General features: G+C 35.2%; 1 protein-coding gene across 1 annotated transcript in view; it reads left to right on the forward strand.

Moving 5' to 3' along the window:
- Positions 1–6059: 6059 nt before the first annotated feature.
- Positions 6060–13209, forward strand: part of LOC148940582 (uncharacterized) — a 54988-nt gene continuing 47838 nt past the window's right edge. Inside the window, exon 1 of the mRNA XM_089105268.1 lies at positions 6060–6187. The gene's annotated coding sequence lies outside the window, so the exon portion shown is untranslated. The remainder of the gene's footprint in view (positions 6188–13209) is intronic.

Raw genomic sequence — 13209 nt, forward strand, 5'->3', positions numbered from 1 at the left:
CATAGACATAGACATAGACATAGGTTTATTAAGATCGAACAGCGTAGCCATGGCTAATTTATGTCGTCTTTACAACAATATGGAGAAAAAGAAAAAAAAATACAAATGAACACTATAAAAACACTAACACGTGAATTCAAATAACACTAAGTCTTGTTGTATGCTTCAACGAAAAAGGGGACAAACGTGTTTTTGTAGCGGTTGGTCCTGCAGACCAGGGGTTGTAGCTTCGACTGGGATCTGGTTCTTTGGTTAACAGGAGCATCAGGTGGGAGGATCAGTCTGTGATGGGGCGAAGATAGCAGTGACTTGCCGAGGGACATGATCAGTGATAATCGTCTGTCGCTGAGAGATTCAAGGTTCAGTTCTTGCAAGAGTTTGTTGTAGTCGTCACTTCTGTTACCAACGATTATGTTAACAGCTCGTTTCTGCAAAGATTCAAGGTCATCGCAAAGGTAGTGGATGCTCTGGACAAAAGGTCCCCAGACAGCGACGGCATATTCGAGTAGAGGTCTCACATACGTAATATAGGCATTTTTTAGGCTTTGAGTGTCGCAGCCAAACCTGCGCATCAGGACTAGGGTCTGAAGTGATGCATTGCCAGCCTTAATAACCTTCTCCACGTGTTCGGTGAATGTGCAGTCCATCGATAATGTGACTCCGAGGATTTTTGCAGATTGAACAATAGGGAAAGGGACTTGCGGGAATTCCAGATCACGTTTTAAGGGGCAAAACCTGAGGATCGTTGATTTATCTGCATTCAGTGTCAGCTTGTAACGTTCACAGTCCTCAGAGAAGGATGCCAGAAGGGTCTCGTTGAACTGACGTTCGATTACACCTTCTCTCACGAGGTATTTGAGGAAAAATGATGAATCGTCGACGAATTTGAGTCGCTCTTCGAAATTCTGAAGGAGGAAGTTGATGAGGGAGATAAATATGAAACCAGCAAGTCTTTTACCCTGAGAGGCTCCACGGATAAATTTAGACCAGTATGAGATCAATTCACCTTAAAACAATGGAAATACACACTGCATTCTGTCCTGAAGGAAGCTCATCACTAATGCAAGAGACCGCTTCTGTGCGCCCATAGCTCGCATATTTTTTGTTGCCGTAAGATGACAAATCAGGTCAAATGCCTTCCTGAAATCGGCGAGAGCTAGGTCGATGAAGGTACTGCCCTTGTCAAGCCACTTAAAGATAATGTCAACTAGGCGCATGAGGTATATCGAGGTATTGCAACCTTTGAGGCCGCCATACTGGTAACGGTCTATGTTTTCCCGCGTTTGCTTGAGCAATTCACGCAGGATGAATGACTCGGTGACTTTTGCAAAGGTAGATGTGATTGATATCGGTCGTAACTCGTTGCGAGATTTGGGTGTTTTAGTTTTCGATATAACACGCACAAATGCGCGTTTCCAGCACGACGGGAAAGTTGACTGGGCGAAACATTCGCTGATGATGTGTCCAAGTGGCTTGGCGAGGAAAAGAGAGAACTCTCGTATTAACCTTATAGGCAGCTCTTCAGGAAAAGAGCTACTGGATGGACACAACTAGTTCAGCTCATTGAAAACTTGATACTCAACTATTTCGATTTCACCTTCGTCAGGGCATATTGACAGTAGATTCTCTATTTCAGTGTTAGTTGGGGCAGGAAAGGATGTACAAATGTCAGTAAAGTAATTGTTGACGTCATTTGCACTCACGAGTGACCCATCATCGTTCAGAATACGGATACTGGATGATACTGTTTTTCCAGCAATCTGCCTCACTAGACGGTGCCATTTACGGGGATCCTTTTTTATTTCAGGGTCCAAAAGGGATTTTCCGAAGGACTTTCTTGCCTCGCGACAAAGGCTAACGATTTTGTTTCTTAATAATCGTAACGACGTTGCGTCACCACTTGACTGCCTTACAGAGGTTTTTTTTGCGAATCAGCTGTTTTATTTTTGGAGTGATCCAGGGCTTGTCAGATTCGCTCACGACAAATTGCTTTTCCGGGAAAACTTCTAAGTATTTCTCATAGAGTAGGGACTGAAATATTTCTGCTTTCCTGTTGACATCGCTTTCGTTGTATACTTCGCTGAAGCAGTGAGTGCCGACCCACATTCCGTACGTATTAATAGCAGACTTCGTGATAGGTCTCCGGAGTACTTTTATTTTCTTAAGCTTCCTGATTTCACTTTTTACCTTCATCAGCAGAGTGTGATGGTCCGATTTGCCCAATGGCCCGTTCGAAGACACGTCTTTGTAATATGGAGCAAGGTTTGTAAGAATAAGGTCAAGGGTACTCCCGGTCACATGGGTGGGTATCTTGACCACTTGTGACATACCCAGCGTATTAGCAAGCCATTGTTTCTTTGTTTGGTTGAAGTCACCAGCTAATATGAAGCCCGGGCGGCTATACCGCTGACGTAATGTGTCTAACGTAGACTGAAGGTAGGATACCAACAGCCGTCTGTTCTTGGCACTTTCAGGATAGTAGATACTTGCAATAATGATGCAAGAGACATCTCGTGGTAAATGTTTTGGCTTGCATAATGCCCAGATCGCTTCATGGTTAGGGTCATTGAAGTTATCTAAATATTTGCAGGGGATATCATCGCATACATACAGGGCAACACCTCCGCCAATCCTGTCTGTTCTAGTGTTCAAGAAAACCTTGTAACCAGCCATCCTTCCACTTGTTTCGTCGAGCTGCCATGTTTCGGTAATTGCGGCGATATGGATATTATTCTGACGTAGAATGACATCTAACTCATCTACTTTATTCGTTAGTGAGCGGACATTGCTCAGAAGGAAGTTGGGAAGTTGGTGTTTACAAGAGAGAACCTCCGGCGATAATACTGGAGGACAATCAGACCCGAAATCATTGGTAGGATCATTGTTGTCAGGGATCAGCCAGGGCGGTAGGCTCACGCGCGGGATTGAGACTAAACACCTCTCACGCTTAGGCTTTTGGCTGGCCAATCGTCCGTAGGTGACTAACACGTCAATCTTAAATTTCTGTCTGCCACCTCTGCGTCCTCTTCTTGTTCGCTTGCGAACGAAGGGAACGTCATCTATATTTTTATAAATTCTTAGTGTGACGAGTGTGGCTATGACAGATGGCGCCAAAACAGCAAAAGAAATGAAAGTACCTTTTTTGAGTTTTAATCAAACTCAAAATGAGCAGAAATTAACATAAGTTGGGCGCAAAACCCCTATGCCTTCCCAAGGCCAGAACAAAATTTGCACTTTACTGAAAAAATACCAATGAATGTGCGTTGTCAGTTTAATATACATATACTTATATTTAGTAATCAAAATGTTACTATTATTTGACTTATTAAAGTGATAAAAGTAAAAGTATTTATATTTTTTTCAATAAAGTGCAAATTTTGTTCTGGCCTTGGGAAGGCATAGGGGTTTTGCGCCAAACTTATGTTAATTTCGGCTCGTTTTGAGTTTAACTTGGCTATTTATTGTTATTTCTGTTCGTTTTGGATTTCATTTATTTATCGATGCTGATTTGTGGTAGTTTCACGCTTGGTAGATAATTTGATTTTATTTTTGCTCATTTTTTGTTGAATGGAGTTCTTTATTTTTCTTTGAAAAACTTATTTTGTGGAAATTTTTTTTTAATTAATTTGGAAAAAGGTCTATTGCATAATAAGCGAAACAGCAATAGTTCCACTGATGACGCTATTATAGATGGCTCTGTTAAGTTGCGCAGTATATTGCTAAATTGCTTGTTATGTGAATACCAATCGACTGAAAAACCTTGCGCCAGTTCCAAAGCTTTAATTGATAAGAGACTTGTTCATGAAAACTTATATTTGCTTTTTGTTATTATTATGACTTATTTTCCAATATAATTCTTTTTTAACCTAATACATGTTTAGGACTGGACCCTTTTCAGGATTCCTTTCTAGGAAGGCGAAAGAATGGAAGACATTTTATTTTATAAGCCACGAAACAGTTCTAGAAATAGGAAGCTGAACATTTTTAATGTAACATTACAGCGTCATCTTTTTATTTATCTACAACATAAATAGGGGATACAAGATAAATGAAATTGCCAAAGCTTAGCTGTAGTATCTAGAATCAAAACATGTTTTATATATTTGTATATAAGAAAAGCATATATTCAATAAAGGAGATGGGGAACGGGCTACTACCCTCCCTATACTACAACGTCCTCTTTTTTTTATCTAAAAGATGGATAGGGGGCGGAAGAGAAATGAAATTACCAAAGCTTGGCTCTGATATCTAGAATCAAACATGATAAATGTTTTTGTTTATATGAAAAGTGCGTATATTTAATAAAAAGAGGACTGGGTGGAAGGTCAATTGCTCCCTTCCCTCTTTGATTCCAAAAAATGTCTTTTTTTGTTTTCATTTTAAAATCGAAAAAGATTGGCAGACGTTCCTAAATTTTGAAAGCTGTTTTTTTTTTCATCTGCATTGAAAAGAAAGAATCCTCGCCCTAACTCCTCAATTGTTTGTGAATCAGTGCCCCTGGGCCTATGAAGTTGAGAGATCGTTCCCTGCTTTTCAAATATACGAGAGAGTATCCATGTTCCATTTTGTCTTAAAACTTACCTGGGTAGCCTAAGCTCACTCATACCTGGATGAGGTAAACAACGAATTTCTATCTCACGAGAAAGTGTAACGACAGCTTAGAAGGTAGAAAATTAAATATGGATTTATGCAGTGATGGGATAAGAAATTTTCAGTAGGATATTCATAAATTTTTCTTCTAAAATGGGAATAGGGATTCATAGAATTTGTAATTTAGATCACAGGGTTTGGTCTGTGTTATAATCCATAGAATTTTTTACTTGGCTCAAACAGACCTTTAAGTCCAGGGGTTCCGATTCACGGAAATATAAGGGAGCAAAAACATGTTTATTGCTCTTTGAATACTCTTAACAACTCCAGTGTGTGCTGTTTCTGGAGATGATATTATTTTCCAGGCTAAAACTAATAAAAAACTATCCGAGGTCGACAATGAATTAGGATAGATAAAATAGTTTAGCAATTATACGATTGTAAGTGAAAACTCAAGAAAATTAGATTTTCAAACAATTTTAGAAGAATTTGCAGAACAAAAACGTAGAAATGTGTAAATTAATGTATCTGTATTCGGAGATATAAATTTATATTTAGTAAGTGTTTTGTATTTTGGACATTCTTTTTTCTTTAAATTTATGTAGAAGTTGACCTATTTGATAATCCATGACATTCGATATCTTTATGTATACACTGAATTGGAATTTTATTTAAAAATTTGATACATAGATAGGGCCCCGCAATTAAAATCCAATCAGCCCCCTTACTTATTTTATCCCAGCCTTTAGAGCTATAAGTAGGAAATATGTCAAAGTGTAGCAAAATATTTTCAGTACGAAACGTACAACTTTGAGATTTGCTACTTTTTTATGGGGTTAGAGTGCAGTCGATTCTGTGCAGAGGGTCTGCACAGAATAGACTTGACTGTAAGAAGACAGCAGATGCCAGATTAGGCTTTTTTCGTGTATAATCTCATAATTAAGTCGGACATAAATTATACAGCTAAGAATAAAGGGTTGAATCATACTTTATACCATACCTGAAAATATAGCAGAGTTAGTAGATAAAATAGTGAATGATATTAGTAGAGGAAGTCCCCCATCCTTTATGTAAATCAACCTGTATTTTTCTTTTTATATCAGAGCTATTAGAAATTTTATGGTATAAGCAAGGATTTTATCAGCCGCTGTATTCCAAATAAAATGTCTCGTCCTAACGGTGTTTCGTGGATTTGAACATAGGCGTCCGTCTACTCAGTTTGTCCAATAGAAATGATTCATTCTTCAAGATAACCGTCATAGTTAATATTTTTTGGACTGCAAACTTATCGTTTCTATAAAGAATGGTTAAAAAACAGGGAAATAATATTTTCATTATTTATAATGTATAAAGAAGATATAGGAAACAAGAAAAGAAACCCCAAATTGGCCTAAGCTACTTGTGGACGCCATTTTGTGTGGCCGTCAAACACCTAGCGGTGAATTTTGTCATTACACAACGAACGAGTGGAAAAGGTGGACCTAAAATTTTAGCAGTCAATTTTAATTTCTCGTTTTTGAGTTAAACAGATATTAAATTATTTTTGTCTGCTGACATTGCTGCTGATTATGTTCCTGTTTTGATACACTAATTTAAGGTGATTTTAGATAATGGTTCTTAGGTTGCTTAGGCCTAGTATTTGAAGTTACTTGGTTATAAAATCACTTCTATAGCCCAAGGCCCTAAGTTGACAAGACTTCCCATTTGTAGAAACCATGCCTTTAAAATTATTGTAGTTCCCTCTAGATAGGGGGAGGACCTAGATCCCCCTTTGCTAGATTGACTAAAAATTAACTTAAACTTCAGTAGATTTTCTGATTAACTCATTAATGAGATAACCTAGCTAAGAAATAGACATAGGGTAAAAACCAGTATCCAATTGAGCAAAATTATATAAAAGTGAAACCTTCACATTTTGTAACCAAATAGGAATTGAGAAGAATTGACATATAGTTATTACTAAAATTATTGGTAAATTTTGAGTGGGTCATATAATTTAGCTCTGATGAAAGTGAAAACATCATTTGATGCCTTTTTTTATGCTCTTTCATAATTCAATAATTGCTCATGGGGCTAATTGCATCTTGAGGCCTCAAAAGGGCCTTGAGCCCCGAGGTATTTTATATGAATTTTGAAAGAGCATAAAAAAAGCAGTAAATATATACCAAATCATATTATTGAGTTTCAAATAAAGTGAATACACCATTCAATGCCTTTTTTATGCTGATTACAAATATAATAAAATTTTATATCGTAAATTAATTTCAGCCCCCCCCCCCTCTATAGGCTATACCTAACCCTGAATTGGCATATATAGGGGGGGGGGCTGAAATTTATTTCCAATAGAAATGCTTATTATATTTGTAATCAGCATAAAAAAAGGTATCAAATGGTGTATTCACTTTATTTGAAACTCAATAATATGATTTGGTATATATTGATCAAAAAAGCAGCTAAATTACATAAGTAATAAGTAAGTATGACTGCACTAGACCCTTAAGGTCCAAACCGGCGGTGCTGATCTCTGTTTCATGGCCCTTCAGCCAGGAAGTGCAATGGGGGGCTGGGGGCTAAATTACATGGCCCACTGTAAATTTACCATCAATTCTAACCACCCCCCACCCCCCCCCTAATGTGCAAATGTATACTCTGAATTGGAATATAACCTGAACTGTTGACAGCATAGTTTCAAATTGCAAAATTCAGTGCTGTTTTTGTCAATGGCATTCAATAAACTTGAAATGGATATTCACTCTTTGACTATTGGAAAAAATTAGTTTATAAACTTATATAGGCCTAGAATGGTACTATCCAATCTCGTTATAATTAAAAACATTTTAGTCATCTAGTTGGAAAATTTGGCCCATCTGTATTGAAAAAATTCTAAATTTGCCAACTAGTTGACAATAAATGTTGCCCCAGCCAAACTTTCATTTTCCAACTAGCTGGAAAGAAACATTGCCCCAGAAAACAATTCATTTTCCAACTAGTTGACTAATAATAGTTAGAATTTATTCTGAATAGCATAAAATATGTTAATAATATAGGGTTTTTTCAAATTTAATTATCACTATTGTGTACAACTTCTGTCTCTCTCCCTGTCTCCCTCTTAATGGGAGATATATTTTGAGTTATATATTGGGCTTTGAAGCCTGGGATTTTTGTTTTGATTCCTGGGATAATTAGTCTTATACCTGGTCCCAAAAGTAAGATTGAATTTGTCAAAGCTTGGAGGGTTATTCCTCCGGTCTGTTTAAGGAAAACAGATGCATATTTGAAGTTTTGTTCATTTCTATCTTGCATTTAATGGACATAAATTGTGTATTTTCCTACATTGATCTGTCTTTGTTTCTTTTCTGGAGGAATATTTTTGTCTCATTTTTAGAATTTTTAATTAATTTTTCCAACTAGTTGACTAATAACTTCTCCCCAGCAAAACTTAATTTTTCCAACTAGTTGACTAATAACTTCTCCCCAGCAACACTTAAATTTGCCAACTAGTTGACTAATAACTTCTCCCCAGCAAAACTTAATTTTTCCAACTAGTTGACTAATAACTTTTCCCTAGCAAAACTTAATTTTGCCAACTAGCTGGAAAGAAACATTGCCCCAGAAAATAATTCATTGTCCAACTAGTTGACTAGTAACTTCTCCCCAGCAAAACTTTTATTTTCCAACTAGTTGACTAATAACTTCTCCTTTGTTAGCCATCTATTTGGCTAGTAACGTTTCCTCAGAATAATTTCTTAGCTAATGACATGACATAAAGAGAAAACAAAAAACATCCTATTCCCAGTCCAACAAAAATTGGCAGTATGTGCTTTTAACAAATGCACTACAGCTAAGGTAAATCAAATAAACTGTATTCAGGAGTAAAAAGTCTTGAAGCCACAGAACTAAAAGTCTTCTCCTTCTACAAGTGAATATATATATATATATATATATATATATATATATATATATATATATATATATATATATATATATATATGTGGAAGTTGGCAGGTTGCACAAAAATGTGCACTTTTACAGAGTGTTGCCTAAGATTGGAAAGCATGCTTATAGAAGGAGAAGACTTTTAGTTCTGAGGCTTCAAGACTATTTACTCATGAATTCAGTTTATTTGATTTACCTTAGCTGTAGTGCATTTGTTAAAATCACATACTGCCAATTTTTGTTGGACTGGGAATAGTATGTTTTTTGTTTTCTCTTTACATCATGTTGTTAGCTAAGAAATTATTATGAGGAAAAGTTACTTGCCAAATAGATGGCTAACAAAAGTGTTTATAGGGTAAGTTTGTTTCTAGCTAGTTGGATAAAGAAGGTATTGCTGGGGAAAATCTGCTAGTCAACTAGTTCAAAAATAAATTATTCTCTGGGGCAATGTTTGTTTCCAGCTTGTTGGCAAAATTAAGTGTTGCTGAGGAGAAGTTATTAGTCAACTAGTTGGAAAAATAAAGTTTTGCTAGGGAGAAGTTACTAGTCAACTAGTTGGAAAATGAATTTTTTTCTGGGGCAATGTTTCTTTCCAGCTAGTTGGCAAAATTAAGTTTTGCTGGGGATACGTTATTAGTCAACTAGTTGGAAAATATTAAGTTTTGCTGGGGGAAAGTTATCAGTCAACTAGTTGGAAAATAAAAGTTTTGATGGGGCAACATTTATTGTCAACTAGTTGGCAAATTTAAGTGTTGCTGGGGAGAAGTTATTAGTCAACTAGTTGGGAAAATTAATTAAAAATTCTAAAAATGAGACAAAAATATTCCTCCAGAAAAGAAACAAAGACAGATAAATGAAGGAACATACACAATCTTTGTCCAATAATTGCAAGATAGAAATGAACAAAACTTCAAATATGCATCCGTTTTCTTTATATGGACTCAAGGAATTATCCTCCAAGATTTGACAAATTTAATCTCACTTTGGAGAGAAGGTAAAGACTAATTATTCTGGGAATTAAAACAAAAAATCCCTGGCTTCAAAGCCCAATATATAACTCAAAATAAATCTCCCATTAAGAGGGAGACAGGGAGAGACAAAAGTTGAAACACAATAGTGATAATTAAATTTGAAAGAACCCTATAATATTAGCATATTTTATGCTATTCAGAATAAATTCTAACATTATTAGTCAACTGGTTGGAAAATGAATTGTTTTCTGGGGCAATGTTTGTTTCCAGCTAGTTGGCAAAATTAAGTTTTGCTGGGGAAAAGCTATTAGTCAACTAGTTGGAAAAATTAAGTTTTGCTGGGGAGAAGTTATTGGTCAACTAGTTAGAAAAGGAAAGTTTTGCTGGGGAAACATTTATTGCCAACTAGTTGGTAAATTTAAGTGTTGCTGGGGAGAAGTTAGTCAACTAGTTGGCAAATTTAGATTTTTCCTGTACAGATGGGCCAAATTTTCCAACTAGATGACTAGAATGTTTTTAATTATAAGGAGATTGAATAGTACCATTCTATATAAGCTTATAAACTAATTTTTTCCAATAGTCAAAGGGTGGAGTCCCACTTGAAACAGTAAGAAAACAGTTTACATTTGCATTTCCTAATGCGAATATTGAGTTGCTATAAATAAGTATTTTTGGAATATATTACTCTTGAACAACTTATTCATAAACTAGTGATATTTTTTTTAAATCACTTTTTAATAACTTAACTTGTGTTGAAAACTTCTTTTTGTGGTTAAAAAAAAAATTAAATACCTTTGGTGCCCCTTTAAGGGCTCAAGATGCAACTAGCCCCAGAAGCAATTATTGAATTATGAAAGAGCATAAAAAAGGCATCAATTAATGTTTTCACTTTCATCAGAGCTAAATTATATGACTACTATACATGCCTTTAGGGATGTTTCCCTAAAGGCACTGAGGATCCTGTAAGTTAAAATATCCTTTCAATGTTTCAGTTTTATTTGTATATTAACAGAAAGCTGATTGTCTTCTGATTCTAAATAGCCTGTACAAATTTCATTGCTTGATATTTATTTTGTATAAATCATAAATATTAAATATAATTTTTTCTTTTCAATTGCTTGTCAAAACAGAGACCATATTTATAATTTATGATGTCAAATTACTCTCACTGGGCTGGTTCCAGTGAGAGGTGATTGGGTCCACACTTGCATTGTGTTATACTGTAGTAAAATAAGGGCAGTCCAAAAACCCATCTCTATTTTTCCAGAATGCCAAAGAAAAGTGGTCTTTCTCAAAAAGAGGTCTTTTACCCAATCCTTAGAATCAGAATATCACCTTGAATCCAAATATAAAATTCATTTGCATTGGAAATGAACTTTACCCCCACCCCAATGTGCAAATATATACCCTGGATTGTATATGTGCAATAAATTCTCTGTAAGTCACTCTTCTTTAAATTGTTTTAACTGTTTTTCAAAATAATGGAAAATGTGTTGCTTATGTACAATTCTGGAATTTACAGGAACAGTGCCTCTTACTAGGGTATCATATCCTGTTGTGGCACTCTAATCTTGGCTCAACATAGTGTGCCTAGTGTACAAAGTCAGATCACTTTTGTATGCTATGTATTATGAATGCTGTTTAGAGTTGGTGCTGACACTACTTCTTTGGGTAACAAGTTCCAGTCTTTAACTATCCAGTCTCTATGGGGGGGGGGGGTTAAAGTAATTGTTAGGACAAAGAAATACTAAAAAATTAGTTTATTTCATACACAAATGAATGTTATCTTAGACACCTGTATACAGGAGAAGATGAGGTGATGCCATTTTAACCTACAAGCTAATGAAGGCCCACATGCCAATTAGAATAGTATCTCTGAAGACACAGTTATTGCTGAATCTGATGACATTTTTAAATGATGCCCAGATGCTGAGTGGTCCCTGAGGGAGTGGAAACTTGACTGGAAAGCTACTGACCATTCTACTGCACCTGGTTGCTAAATAACAATGAAACAACTTCAATTATCAATCCCAGAGCTTCAAAACAAAATCTTTAGGTTACTCCAAGGTGCAATTTATGGTAAAATTCAGGGTGAAATTCTGATTCTAAAGCTATGTCTGTTTCTTAGCTCTCATTAGTGAGTTAATTATAAATTTTATCAAAACTTCTAGCCTAGGTGATGTGGCTTTGGTAATATAGGTAGGCCTATATGATTCTTTTTCTGAACTAGCTTCTTCAATGATAGCATAGACTAACAAAAAAACATTCCTATGTATAACTTCATTTGATCTAAAAACTAGAATATAATAACAAAAGAGCAATGGCCCAGCCTACAAATTCAAGACAGTTAATTTCTTAGGCTATTAAATTGATGGTAAATTTAGCTTCCAAATATAAGGTATATTCAAGTAGATTATGAATACCCCAAGATAAATTATGTGAAGTGACCAGGCCTATCAGACTTCAGTAAATCTATGAAAGTCTCTTAACAATAGTAGGGGTTCATTAGGACCATAAAGTTCTCAGTTAAATCTTAGATAGATGACTATGCTATCTTGAACAAAAGGAGAAATAAAGTGAGAAAACTTATAGAAATGTAAATGCAGACTGAATTTCAAAGAATTTGTCATTTTTATAGTTAAAAAAAAAGTTTGTTTAAGCTCATTGACCTTTGGAGAGGGAGGATTCACGATTGGCCTAGATACTAAAAATGCCTTTCTGTTGCATACTTTTGACCTCTTGATATATGTCTAAAAGTTCTATTCACCTTTTCCTTACCCAGATATTTTCTATGATGACAAAAAGTCCTTTATCTAGAATTTTACCAGGTCTTCTTGGCTTTTATTGTTGGGGGAGAGTGGTGTACCTAGGACCTATTTTCCCCTTTATTTTTTTATTCATACTTTTCCTTGCCAAAAATAGTATTACAATTAGTTAATACAAACTTCAACTATTTTACATCAACATATAATTAGGCTATTCTAGATCTATATATAAATATATTTTGTTTTATGATTTTACAAAATAATTGTATTTAGGACCTAGGTAGACTGAAGATGATGTATGCTACCTTGGTTGTAGGCTAAGTGAACCTTGGACCTACAGTTTTAAAATTACCATGAAGAAAAAACCTGGTCAGTAAAATTGGTAAAATAAGGCATTTCCTAGGAAATTTTGGGTAAAATTGCTGTGTAGCTAGAAGACCAGTTGAGCATTTTGTCTATCATTTTCCAGCTTTTAATGAAAAAACCAGCTCCTCTATTTTAAAAACCCATATATAAAAATTGTCTTAACATAAAGAAATTTTAGTTCTGTTAAATAGTTTAGGGTAGATAAATTTGATTAATGCTCATTTTCTTTATTTATAATAAATAGGCTTTGATCTGCTTAGGGTTAAAGACAGGGGTTAATTTGGGTCCAATCTCCTGACACTTCCAACTTTTTTGAATTTCTGGATGCTCCCTAATCAAATTATTTATTTTATTCAATAAAGGAGGAAGCCATAGGCCTGTCACATAATGAACACAAAAAATAACAGCTCAAATAGCAACACTGCAAAACACAAAACGAAAAATATTTATCAGTAAAAAACAATTATGCAACAACTATATTACAGAAACTGTTTTTCATAGAACTCAGTTTCAACAAGAGCACTCTTAAATGATTGCACTGTTTGCATAGAAACTATGGTATCAGGTAAACTATTCCAAAG

The sequence above is a fragment of the Artemia sp. Qi Xiang Cuo genome, chromosome 19 (genome assembly GCF_049724085.1).
Source record: "Artemia sp. Qi Xiang Cuo chromosome 19, ASM4972408v1, whole genome shotgun sequence".
Classification (NCBI taxonomy): Eukaryota; Metazoa; Arthropoda; class Branchiopoda; order Anostraca; family Artemiidae; genus Artemia; species Artemia sp. Qi Xiang Cuo.